At 42.0% G+C, this 14317-nt stretch overlaps 1 protein-coding gene across 4 annotated transcripts in view; it reads right to left on the bottom strand.

Annotated features, from left to right (window-relative positions):
• Positions 1 to 8267, bottom strand: part of LOC126281506 (glucosamine-6-phosphate isomerase) — a 138839-nt gene extending 130572 nt beyond the window's left edge. For 2 of the 4 annotated variants that reach the window (XM_049980523.1, XM_049980524.1), the window contains exon 1: positions 8011 to 8195. The gene's annotated coding sequence lies outside the window, so the exon portion shown is untranslated. Of the gene's footprint in view, positions 1 to 8010 lie in introns of all 4 variants that reach the window. The other 2 variants (XM_049980526.1, XM_049980527.1) reach the window with 2 other exon arrangements.
• Between the last annotated feature and the right edge of the window lie 6050 nt (positions 8268 to 14317).

Raw genomic sequence — 14317 nt, 5'->3', positions numbered from 1 at the left:
TGAAATATTTTTAAGTGCTTTATGTGAAAACTACCTTGAGCAGTTAAACAGAAAACCGACTCGTGGCGATAACATATTAGACCTTCTGGTGACAAACAGACCCGAAATATTTGAATCAGTTAATGCAGAACAGGGAATCAGCGATCACAAAGCGGTTACTGCATCGATGATTTCTGTCGTAAATAGAAATATTAAAAAAGGTAGGAAGATTTTTCTGTTTAGCAAAAGTGACAAAAAGCAGATTACAGAGTACCTGACGGCTCAACACAAAAGTTTTGTCTCAAGTGCAGATAGTGTTGAGGATCAGTGGACAAAGTTCAAAACCATCGTACAATATGCGTTAGATGAGTATGTGCCAAGCAAGATCGTAAGAGATGGGAAAGAGCCACTGTGGTACAACAACCGAGTTAGCAAACTGCTGCGGAAGCAAAGGGAACTTCACAGCAAACATAAACATAGCCAAAGCCTTGCAGACAAACAAAAATTACGCGAAGCGAAATGTAGTGTGAGGAGGGCTATGCGAGAGGCTTTCAATGAATTCGAAAGTAAAGTTCTATGTACTGACTTGGCAGAAAATCCTAAGAAATTTTGGTCCTATGTCAAAGCGGTAGGTGGATCAAAACAAAATGTCCAGACACTCAGAGACCAAAATGGTACTGAAACAGAGGATGACAGACTAAAGGCCGAATTACTAAATGTCTTCTTCCAAAACTGTTTCACAGAGGAAGACTGCACTGTGCTTCCTTCTCTAGATTGTCGCACAGTTGACAAAATGGTAGATATCGAAGTAGACGACAGAGGGATAGAGAAACAATTAAAATCGCTCAAAAGAGGAAAGGCCGCTGGTCCTGATGGAATACCAGTTCAATTTTACACAGAGTATGCGAAGGAACTTGACCCCCCTTCTTGCAGTGGTGTACCATAGGTCTCTAGAAGAGCGAAGCGTTCCAAAGGATTGGAAAAGGGCACAGGTCATCCCCATTTTCAAGAAGGGACGTCGAACAGATGTGCAGAACTATAGACCTATATCTCTAACGTCGATCAGTTGTAGCATTTTGGAACACGTATTATGTTCGAGTATAATGTCTTTTCTGGAGACTAGAAATCTACTCTGTAGGAATCGGCATGGGTTTCGAAAAAGACGGTCGTGTGAAACCCAGCTCGCGCTATTCGTCCACGAGACTCAGAGGGCCTTAGACACGGGTTCACAGGTAGATGCCGTGTTTCTTGACTTCCTCAAGGCGTTTGACACAGTTCCCCACAGTCGTTTAATGAACAAAGTAAGAGCATACGGACTATCAGATCAATTGTGTGATTGGATTGAGGAGTTCCTAGATAACAGAACGCAGCATGTCATTCTCAATGGAGAGAAGTCTTCCGAAGTAAGAGTGATTTCAGGTGTGCCACAGGGGAGTGTCATAGGACCGTTGCTATTCACAATATACATAAATGACCTGGTGGATGACATCGGAAGTTCACTGAGGCTTTTTGCAGATGATGCTGTGGTGTATCGAGAGGTTGCAACAATGGAAAATTGTACTGAAATGCAGGAGGATCTGCAGCGAATTGACACATGGTGCAGGGAATGGCAATTGAATCTCAATGTAGACAAGTGTAATGTGATGCGAATACATAGAAAGATAGGTCCCTTATCATTTAGCTACAAAATAGCAGGTCAGCAACTGGAAGCAGTTAATTCCATAAATTATCTGGGAGTACTCATTAGGAGTGATTTAAAATGGAATGATCATATAAAGTTGATCGTCGGTAAAGCAGATGCCAGACTGAGATTCATTGGAAGAATCCTAAGGAAATGCAATCCGACAACAAAGGAAGTAGGTTACAGTACGCTTGTTCGCCCAATGCTTGAATACTGCTCAGCAGTGTGGGATCCGCACCAGGTAGGGTTGATAGAAGAGATAGAGAAGATCCAAAGGAGAGCGGCGCGCTTCGTTACAGGATCATTTAGTAATTGCGAAAGCGTTACGGAGATGATAGATAAACTCCAGTGGAAGACTCTGCAGGAGAGACGCTCAGTAGCTCGGTACGGGCTTTTGTTAAAGTTTCGAGAACATACCTTCACCGAAGAGTCAAGCAGTATATTGCTCCCTCCTACGTATATCTCGCGAAGAGACCATGAGGATAAAATCAGAGAGATTAGAGCCCACACAGAAGCATACCGACAATCCTTCTTTCCACGTACAATACGAGACTGGAATAGAAGGGAGAACCGATAGAGATACTCAGGGTACCCTCCGCCACACACCGTCAGGTGGCTTGCGGAGTATGGATGTAGATGTAGATGTAGAGTCCTGCTATGAAAATAAATGGCACCACATGCCATCATTCCTGGATGTCAGGCCATAGTCCAGGTGACAGTCAGGTTGGTATCCCACAGCTATCTGATACATCTGCAGATGCGTGTTCAGCCTGGAGTCTCACTGACTAAAGTACAGTTGTCTTCAGTGATGAGTCCTGCTACAAATTGAGGCCTGATGACTAGTGAAGATTTGTCTCTAGATGCCCCAGACAGCAGAGTGATACCAACCTAATGTTGCCCACCAGAAGGCCTGACAACCAGAAGTGATCATGCACAATGCCGTGTCTTTTTACAGCAGAACCCCTTTGGTTGTCATCAATGGCACCCTTACAGCACAGCGATACATTGATGACATTCTATGGCCCGTTGTTCCCCTTTATGGCATGCCATCCTAGGCTTACATTTCAGCAAGATAATGCCCGCCCACACACAGCAAGAGTTCCTACTGCTTGTCTTTGCACTTGCCAAACCCTACCTTGACCAGGAAGTTCACTGGATCTCTCCCCAATTCAAATACTTGGAGTATCAAGGACAGAGGCCTCCATCCAGCTTGGGATTTAAAAGATGTACTGCATCAATTTGGATAGAATTTGGTGCAATATCCCTATGGAGGACATCCGACAACTCCATCAATGCCAAGTTAATAGCTGATGCATAAGAGCCAAAGATGGATCAACACGTTATAGACTTGCTCAATTAGTGTAGCTCTTTCTCTTGAATACATCATCCAATTTTTATGAAACTGAAATCATTTGTTGGTCTGTACTTTTACATCACACCACTGATTTCCAACCCAATACAGAAAATTCCTTTGTGGTGCATTGATGTTTCTTTTTTTGTCTTAAAGTATTTCCTATCTCAACTTCATCTATTCCCTCCTCTCCTTCTACAATAATGTCCTCAAGTTTATTTCCTTTTATGCAGATCCTCTATATCCTCCTTCCACCTTTCAGCTGTACCTTCTTTGCTTAGATGACTATAACAGAATACAGAGGTAGTGTTCTGGTAATTAACTTGTAAAGAACCTCTCCATTTCGTTTCTGATAAACTATCTCCACAGAAATAGTCATGTTCCAAACAAAGTTCTGATAGAGTAAAATAAGATAGAATATCTGTACTCTTTCCAAAATCTCTGATTTATTCATTCACACATTACGTTCCTTATGTTCCAGTAAGATGGAGAGCCTTCAGGAATGAGGAATGAGCTGAGGTAGCCAATACATTAAGCAAAGAGAAGCAACTATTAGAAACTTATTACATGAGTCTAAACTGGCTACATCTACAAAAAATATTGCTGCTTCCTCAGTTATATAAAACAGTTGTTGCTCATCTTCTATTGGTGGCTGAATATTCACTTGATAACATTTGAATTTTTCCAAGAAAACAGTTATCTACATCTATAATTACAACCATGTTTATCACACATCACTACTCCCCATACAGCTAACAGAGTGTTTCAATCCTTCATTATAGATAATCAGATAATTTGTAGAACTGTTCTATGAGAGAAGTATTAATTTTCTTTTGAACTGATAAGAACACTTTTTTAAGAGAGTTTGTTGAATACATTTGCATCATGTGCGACTCCACTCTGAACCCTTGAAAAGAAGATAAAGACTACACCAAAGATGCATGTATATCTTGGATCGTGATTATACAAATCACTGGACAGCAACAAGAAAGGATAAATAAACAAGGACATACTCTAAGAATACATAGATCCTAGACGGCCAACATGCTATCAGAAAATATCATACTTGTGAATGTAGCCCTTTATTCACACAAAGTTATCAGTGCTATAAACAGGGGACGTCACATTGATTCATATTTTCAGATTTCTAGAAGGTTTTTGACACCATTCCTCACAAGCAGCTTCTAATTAAATAGCATTCCTGTGGAGTTTCGTCTCAGCTGTGTGACTGGATCCATGATTTTCTATCAGAGAAGTCACACAGTTCATAATAACTGACGGAAAGTCATTGAGTAAAACAAAAGTGATATCTGGTGTTCACCAAGGAAGTGTTACAGCCCCTCTGTTGTTCTTGACCTACATGAACAATTTAGGACAGATTCTGAGCAGCCCCCTTAGATTGTTTGCAGATGATTCTGTAATTTATCATCTTGTAAAGTCAGCAGATGATCAAACCAAATTGCAAAATGATTTACACGCAGTATCTCGATGGTGCAAAAACTGGTAGACGACGCTAAATTATAAAAAGTGTGAAGACATCAATATAGGTACTAAAAGGAACCTGCTAAATTTCAGGTACACAATAAATCACTCAAATCTAAAGGTTGTAAACTTAACTAAATACTTAGGCGTTACACTTACGAATAACTTAAATTGTAATAATCATATAAATAATGTTGTGGGGGGAGCAAACTGAGACTGTGATTTGACAGAACGCTTAGAAAATGCAACAGGTCTACTAAAGAGACTGCTTGCCCTATGCTAATCCGCCCTTTTCTGGAGTACTGTGCATCAGATAGCATTGACAGAGGACATCAAAAAGCTCAGAGAAGGGCAGCTCATTTTGTATTATCATAAATAAGGAAGAGTGTGTCATAGATATGATAAACAAATTTGGATGGCAGTCGTTAAAACACAGGTGTTTTCTGTTGCGGCAGGGCTTACTCACAAAATTTCGATAACCAACATTCTCCTCAGAGTGTGAAAAATTTTGTTGGCACCAACTTCAAGATGATCTTCATAATAAAAATAAGAGAAATCATAGCATACACAGGAAGATTTAAGTGTTCATTTTTCCCATATGCCATTCAACAGCTGAGCAATAGAGAAATAGCTTGTAGGTGGTTCAATATACCCCCTGCAAGACACTTAACTGTGAACTGCAGGGTAATCATGTGGATGTAAAGGAATTAATTTACTGTGGTATGAATGATACAACACTTATGAGCATACAACTAAGGAAATAATATCATGGCTTAATATCCCACTGGCAATAAGGTCATCGGAGAGGGAGTATAAGCTGACAGGCCCATAGAGGGAAATGAAATCCACCACACATTTCAAAGGAATTGCTCTGTCACTTGCCTTAAACAATTAGGGGATACAATGGGAAACCTAAATCAGGCTGGCTAGACTAACACTTTAGCCACCATCATGATGGAGGGTAATTTCCACTGCAACACTTATTAGGTCAGACCCATTCCACCTGCATATGAAGCACAGATAAAAATGACTGCTAAAATGCACCTCTGCATTCTGTAATTACTGTAATCCTGACTTTTTATCGCTATGGGAGAGATACATAGTGGGTTGTAGTACATTCCTTGACCCTTGAGTGTTCAAAAAATTTTAGTAGGTTTTTGTAGGTTACTCACCTACTCACCATCTGTCTTCAAGCATAGACCAATTCGAGTTTTTCAACATCTTTGTGACAATTTACCATGTGTTAAACAAACCTGTGACCATTCCTGTTTCCTTCTTTGTACATATTCAATATCCCCTACTTATGCTATTTGGTATGGGTTCCCCACACTTGAGCAAAATTTTAGAAAGGAGCACATTAGTGTTTTGTAAGTAATTTCCTTTCCAGACTGATTGCACTTTTCCAGTATCCCACCAATCAAGCAAAATTTCTCATCTTCTTTACCTGTAACAGAGCCTATGTGACCATTCCCTTTAATAACTCTAAGGACTGCTAAGTCCACATATTTGTGTGAGTTTACCAATTCTAACTGTGACTCACTGTTGTTGCAATCATAAGACACTGCTTTTTCATTTGATGAAGTGTACTGCTGCACATTTCTAAACATTAAAAGTGAGTTGCCAAACACTGAACCACTCTGAAATCTTATCAAGAGCTGACTGAAGATTTGTGCACGTTCTTTCAGCCAGTACTTCATTTTACTTAACTGTAGCAGTTACAAAAAGTCTAAGGTTACTATTCACATTGTCTCACAGATCATTAATATACAATATGAACAGCAAATATCCCAACATGTGTCTCTGGAGCAAACCCAAAGTTATTTCTACACCTGCCAGTGACTTTCCATCTAGAATCACATGCTGTGTCTTCCCTACTTTGAAATCTTCAGTCAACATCATTTAGCGTGGTACCCTGTAGGATCATACCTTCAAAAGTGCTGACACAAATTCTTTTGCAAATCAAGAAATATTGCAACTACATGACTGTCTGTATGATGGCTTTCATGAAGTCATTTAAAAAAAATCAAGTTGGGTTTTGCATGACCAATTTTTTTTTTTTTTTTTCTAGATCAATACTGGTTGGCATACAGGCCATTCTGTTTGAGATACCACTCATAGCACTCAGTAAGTTAATTGATGTGCTACTGTTTTTGATCCAAATTAATTACCAACAAAAGTCTCCTGATATTTTGCCAAATACTATAATGATCGCTGAATACACAAGCAGCTTGAAGTCAACCATAAAACATTACCATCACATTAGGTGATATGCCTTGTGATTGGTTCTCAGGAAAACGATTAACTTTGCAGTTACAAAAATCCATTTTTCACAAATCCAAACTATTAACTTGCTAATTAAACCAAGTACTCAGTTGAATTATCTTTACATTAAAACCTATTTCTCAGCCCTTTCACCTCAGGAATTAATGGGTCAATCATAGTATATTTTTTGACAAGCTGTTTTCACTGACAATACTATTTTTGGTATATGGCAGCTACACAATAAAGCAGGCCTATTTATTGAACAAGGGCAAACAATAAAAACAATGCATTAACCTCTCTGAGATGTCTTTTCAACAGGTCTTCAAATTCTAAAACTTCGATGACAATAGATTTGAAGGGGTTGGCGGAAAGCTGAGCTATCCTTCAGGTTAGTAACGATTACACTGATCACTTTATCTGTTGTGTTATCTAATGCGTCACTTTATGGAAAGTAACATTTGCGTATGTATCGCTAGAAGACAATGTCGGCTATATAAATTGTTCCGTCTTGTTGTATATGTGTTCTTGTCTTGCCTTAGTGTCCCAACACAATTTTTAATCATCAAATGTACCGCTCAGTTAATAAGATCATGTCCATACTGAATGTACACAGCACGCAAACAAAATTAATGTTTGACGCTTGTCAAACTCGTTCATCATCTAACTGAACGCCCTTACAAAACTATACCATGCATTATTTAAACTGCTGTTTAGACATTATAAAATGTTCCAAAACGTGCTGACAATGTTTTCTTCAGCATGTAATTGCATTCATGTATGGATGCCAAACTTCTTACAAATATATTAAGATGTATAATTAAATCAACTATCTGCCTACGAATCAATTCACTCGCTGTCAGAACTAGGATTATACTAAGCCATTTCCTTAGCATGAAGGTATGCTATGATTCTCAATGCTATCATTCTATTACTTAACTTTTTGTGAACTATTACTTTGCTAATAAAAGAAAAAACGCCACTTTCTGTCACAAATAGTGATTTTTATTGGACACTTCAATAAAAATCAGAAATAAACTAATGGGCACTTCCTTTTTAAACATGTACGTGCGCTAGTACCGGTATGCGACTGACATTTAGCTCTATATATGTTCTTCGACAATTTCACATAAACATTTAGGCTCTTTAGACGCAAGTGTTCGTCTGCAGCATGCAAACAACGAAGCTGAATAATGTGGCTATGTGACATCTGTAAGTAATTATTGCTGTTCCCTGGCCAATACAACATTTTACTTACTTTATTACGCACCGTCTACACAGATGGAGCCGGGATTGAGAGTTCACTGAACTCTAATCACAACAAACCACTTATCAACTTACGCATACACTAGTCCAGATAAATGATGATGGGAAAATTCCAGGCAAGGGAAATTAAATAAAGAACAGTAGGATAACTTGAATTATGTAAAGTCTGTATTTGCATTCTGCTGACATAATGAATTTACATTTTAATTTTAACTACACTCATTTTGTTTATAAATACATTCAGCTGTTTTTATAAGTTTGTTAAGCAAAATCTTTGATTTCTGTTTACGTCTTTTTATATCACTCACGGACATACGCCTGTGACATCACGAAACTTTACATCTTTGGTTAGCAATTGACCAAAAAGTGCGCGTAATATTTAGAAGCTAGAAAAGAGAGAACAACTTATTTTGATCTTTAACGGACTGCAGTGGGTAAACTGCTGCGGCCAGCGGAGATTACGGAAAGGAAAGACAGTGTGGTCTACTGGAAAATCTTAAAACACTGAGGCAACAGTCGCCAATGATGTACAGGACTTGCAGGATGAGAACATCATCATGGATATTCAACAAATGGTAACACCGAGAAAAAATCAAGCTCAGACCCAAAACATCCCAGAAAAAGGGCACGTTATCGGTGGCTACTCACAGCTCAGATATGGCATCCGCTTCTGCAATAAATACTGTAGTCGGGATAATCTTTCAAGAGTTGATAGACAGAGAACACACAGAGGCGACGACCGCCAATTATGGTTGAACGATGAACACGTTAGAACAAATATAAGAAGACAATATGGAAACATACGTAGAGGACACAACTGTTTGTAAACTCCACACAGTGGCTGTGGGTAAAGACGTGTTTCCAAAACTATCGATCGTGGAGTTTGATAATGTGAATGTGTCTGCTGTTGGCAATACCGGTATTAAAATAGAATTTAAAAAAGGTGAGGCAACAAACCAGTTAGTGCAGGAAAAAGTTTTCAAAGAAAAAAATTGGGATTCGCAATCCCAAGGGGAAATTGGGGATGCTGAAATCTTATTAAGCGATGACGAGATATCGGAGGTACATGCAAGTGAATATGAAGGTTATCGAAACTAGTCATGTAAATGTTAAGGTGACCCTATATTCTAGACATCGAGTTGGATTACATTAAAAAAATGTTGATATTGCAAAAAACAAATAAATACATAAATAAACTTAATTAAATGTAATAACTACAAAATATCACTTTAATTTTTGACAAAAAATACAGTAATTTAATTTTTTAGTACCTTCTAACATGAAAGAGTGCGGGCAGACAAACTGTATTTATCGCTGCTGTGTATTTTCCTCATCATGTCTGTAAAAATAGACAGCATATGAAAAACTTCAACACAAGTTTCATCATAATTCGTACAATAATGCAATATAACGTAACACTACATAACACACAATACAGTCTGATATATTTTCCTGTGTACGGATAACATATGGTTGTATTAATCAGCTTTGTGATTTGTACACAGCCATAAAGCTAAGATATACCTCCATGAACACAACAATGTAAGTTGGTGTTCTTTGGTAACAGAAGAATCTCTTCGTCGAACAGTTCCACCAACTTAACCAAAGCTAATAATAAAATATACCAAAACAGGTAAAATAATTATCTAACTCAGAATAAATCCTTTCTCAATTGTTGAATCAGAGACAAATAGCTGTGTAACGTGCTTTAATAATATTTATTATTTATGTTGGTTATTCGATATACAATGTATAATAATCAAAATATCCACGGGTGTACTGCCGGTCTATAGTGTCCAACGGGCACAATATTTCGGCGATCAAACATGTCGCCATCATCAGGTGAACTGACGGACTGAGCTCCTGTGAACGTGCCGGCACGGAGATCCGTACGCTATGGCTGCTCAGGGGGAACTGGGTTCGGTCGCGGCGGCGGCCGATTTAAATACCCTCCGCCGGCGGCGCGCTCCCTCCGCCGTCCGCGCCCCGCGCCATGGTCTCGCGGTGGGACAGATTGCGACGGCGTCTGAGATGACGTCGGTGTGATGGCTCTGTCCGCCGTGGTCGTCACAACTATGCGTTTGCTCGATTTACTCTTGATTAACCCAATCGCTGGTTCCCAAGCCTTGCTAAGATTATAGCCACAGTCACGGTTTATGAGGTCGTCATTGGTGCGAATTTCGATGGCCTCTCTATCAACGCTGTCCCAGTATCTCGACGTCTGTACCAGAATCCTCGTGCGGTCATACTCCATAGCGTGATTTTCCGACAAACAATGTTCAGCGACCGCCGACTTGCTCGGATACATTAGTCGAGTGTGCCTCTGGTGTTCACGGCATCGATCCTCGACAGTACGCATCGTCTGACCAATATACGACTTGCCACATTGACACGGAATCTGGTACACGCCAGCCTTCCTCAAACCGAGGTCATCTTTGGCGCTCACCACCAGTGCACGAGTTTTATTCGGAGGACAAAACACAGTTCTGACACGGTGTTTCTTCAGAATGCGGGCGATTTTCCCCGAGAGTGCGCCTGTGTATGGAATAAATGCAGTGCCTACCTCCTCCCTCGTGACTTCATCCATATCAACAGGTTGTGCTGCAGTGGTTGGGCGGAGAGCACGTTGGATCTGCCACTCTGAGTACCCATTTTTTCGAAACACAGTTCTCAGATGTTCCAATTCCTGTGGTAGACTCTCTGTGTCAGAGATAGTGCGCGCCCTATGTACTAGAGTTTTAAGTACCCCATTCTTCTGTGAAGGGTGGTGGCAGCTGTCTGCGTGCAAATACAGATCAGTGTGTGTTGTCTTTCGATACACCCCATGACCTAGGGTGCCGTCAGCCCTTCTCCTGACCAAGACGTCAAGGAAAGGCAATTTACCCTCCTTTTCAGTCTCCATAGTGAATTTGATGTTGGGGTGTATGGAGTTTAGATGTGTAAGGAAGTCAAGGAGTTTATCCATACCATGTGGCCAGATGACGAACGTGTCGTCCACGTAACGGAAAAAGCAAGTGGGTTTCCATTCGGATGACGACAGGGCTTCCTCCTCGAAATTCTCCATGTACAAATTCGCCACCACCGGTGAGAGTGGGCTACCCATGGCGACTCCCTCCGTTTGTTCGTAGTATTCTCCATTAAAAAGAAAATACGTGGAAGTCAAGACATGCCTAAAAAGTTCAGTGGTATTCTCGTCAAACCTCTGACCAATCAACTCTAGCGACTCTCGCAGGGGTACCCTCGTAAACAAGGAAACGACGTCAAAACTCACCATGATATCTGACTCATCCAACCTGAAGCTATCAAGGCGTTTAACAAAATCCACGGAATTACGGATGTGATGAGGGCATTTACCCACATAAGGACTTAATATTCCCGTCAAGTATTTGGCCAACAAATATGTAGGTGCCCTGATGTTGCTGACAATGGGGCGTAATGGTACCCCCTCTTTGTGAACCTTCGGGAGTCCATATAGTCTAGGCGGTACCGGACCTTGGGGTAACAATTTCTTAGCGTCACCCTCCGGTAAATCTGCGTCCTTGAGAAGAACCCTCGTCTTGTTCTCCACCTTCTTTGTAGGGTCAACGCTGATCTTCCGGTAGGAATCGTCATTTAGCAGGCTCTGCATCTTATCAGTGTAGTCCTTACGGGAGACAACAGCTGTAGCATTGTCTTTGTCAGCCGGTAAGACAACAATTTCAGAGCGTTCCCTCAGATCACGAATGGCCGCCCTCTCTTTACTGCTGATATTTGACTTCATCGGTTTGGATTTCGTAAACGCACGACAAGTTTCACGACGTATTTCCTCGGCTGATTCTGGCGGAAGTCGAGCTGCAACCTGTTCAACAGCACTAACAATTTCTGCGAGCGGAGTGAACTTGGGGGTGGGAGCGAAGTTGAGACCTTTCTGCAAAACCGAGACCGCATCATCACTCAACACCATGCCACTCAAATTGATGACAGTCTTGCACGGAACCTGCAGAGATGGTTTGTCAAGGAGACGTGAGAACTTAGCTGTTTGACGTCCCGTAGCCTTCTTATGAGCGGAATCAGCTGACACACAGGTGACACCATCAATCCAATCCCAAGAAAAAGAAGTGAACTTAGTAGCCAGTTGCAAATGTAACTTGAGTAATTCCTGTGAGATAAACTCAAGGCTCCGGCGGGTGAATTGCACTCTCTCACGTACCAATGCGAGGCTGGCTCGTTTCTTGATTCTCTTAGCTGCTGCAGAATCGATGTGATGCATAAATTGTTAGTGCTGTTGAACAGGTTGCAGCTCGACTTCCGCCAGAATCAGCCGAGGAAATACGTCGTGAAACTTGTCGTGCGTTTACGAAATCCAAACCGATGAAGTCAAATATCAGCAGTAAAGAGAGGGCGGCCATTCGTGATCTGAGGGAACGCTCTGAAATTGTTGTCTTACCGGCTGACAAAGACAATGCTACAGCTGTTGTCTCCCGTAAGGACTACACTGATAAGATGCAGAGCCTGCTAAATGACGATTCCTACCGGAAGATCAGCGTTGACCCTACAAAGAAGGTGGAGAACAAGACGAGGGTTCTTCTCAAGGACGCAGATTTACCGGAGGGTGACGCTAAGAAATTGTTACCCCAAGGTCCGGTACCGCCTAGACTATATGGACTCCCGAAGGTTCACAAAGAGGGGGTACCATTACGCCCCATTGTCAGCAACATCAGGGCACCTACATATTTGTTGGCCAAATACTTGACGGGAATATTAAGTCCTTATGTGGGTAAATGCCCTCATCACATCCGTAATTCCGTGGATTTTGTTAAACGCCTTGATAGCTTCAGGTTGGATGAGTCAGATATCATGGTGAGTTTTGACGTCGTTTCCTTGTTTACGAGGGTACCCCTGCGAGAGTCGCTAGAGTTGATTGGTCAGAGGTTTGACGAGAATACCACTGAACTTTTTAGGCATGTCTTGACTTCCACGTATTTTCTTTTTAATGGAGAATACTACGAACAAACGGAGGGAGTCGCCATGGGTAGCCCACTCTCACCGGTGGTGGCGAATTTGTACATGGAGAATTTCGAGGAGGAAGCCCTGTCGTCATCCGAATGGAAACCCACTTGCTTTTTCCGTTACGTGGACGACACGTTCGTCATCTGGCCACATGGTATGGATAAACTCCTTGACTTCCTTACACATCTAAACTCCATACACCCCAACATCAAATTCACTATGGAGACTGAAAAGGAGGGTAAATTGCCTTTCCTTGACGTCTTGGTCAGGAGAAGGGCTGACGGCACCCTAGGTCATGGGGTGTATCGAAAGACAACACACACTGATCTGTATTTGCACGCAGACAGCTGCCACCACCCTTCACAGAAGAATGGGGTACTTAAAACTCTAGTACATAGGGCGCGCACTATCTCTGACACAGAGAGTCTACCACAGGAATTGGAACATCTGAGAACTGTGTTTCGAAAAAATGGGTACTCAGAGTGGCAGATCCAACGTGCTCTCCGCCCAACCACTGCAGCACAACCTGTTGATATGGATGAAGTCACGAGGGAGGAGGTAGGCACTGCATTTATTCCATACACAGGCGCACTCTCGGGGAAAATCGCCCGCATTCTGAAGAAACACCGTGTCAGAACTGTGTTTTGTCCTCCGAATAAAACTCGTGCACTGGTGGTGAGCGCCAAAGATGACCTCGGTTTGAGGAAGGCTGGCGTGTACCAGATTCCGTGTCAATGTGGCAAGTCGTATATTGGTCAGACGATGCGTACTGTCGAGGATCGATGCCGTGAATACCAGAGGCACACTCGACTAATGTATCCGAGCAAGTCGGCGGTCGCTGAACATTGTTTGTCGGAAAATCAAGCTATGGAGTATGACCGCACGAGGATTCTGGTACAGACGTCGAGATACTGGGACAGCGTTGTTAGAGAGGCCATCGAAATTCGCACCAATGACGACCTCATAAACAGTGACTGTGGCTATAATCTTAGCAAGGCTTGGGAACCAGCGATTGGGTTAATCAAGAGTAAATCGAGCAAACGCATGGTTGTGACGACCACGGCGGACAGAGCCATCACACCGACGTCATCTCAGACGCCGTCGCAATCTGTCCCACCGCGAGACCATGGCGCGGGGCGCGGACGGCGGAGGGAGCGCGCCGCCGGCGGAGGGTATTTAAATCGGCCGCCGCCGCGACCGAACCCAGTTCCCCCTGAGCAGCCATAGCGTACGGATCTCCGTGCCGGCACGTTCACAGGAGCTCAGTCCGTCAGTTCACCTGATGATGGCGACATGTTTGATCGCCGAAA

Source organism: Schistocerca gregaria, chromosome 7 (assembly GCF_023897955.1).
Source record: "Schistocerca gregaria isolate iqSchGreg1 chromosome 7, iqSchGreg1.2, whole genome shotgun sequence".
NCBI classification, from domain to species: Eukaryota; Metazoa; Arthropoda; class Insecta; order Orthoptera; family Acrididae; genus Schistocerca; species Schistocerca gregaria.
This window is presented reverse-complemented; position numbering and strand designations above follow the sequence as displayed.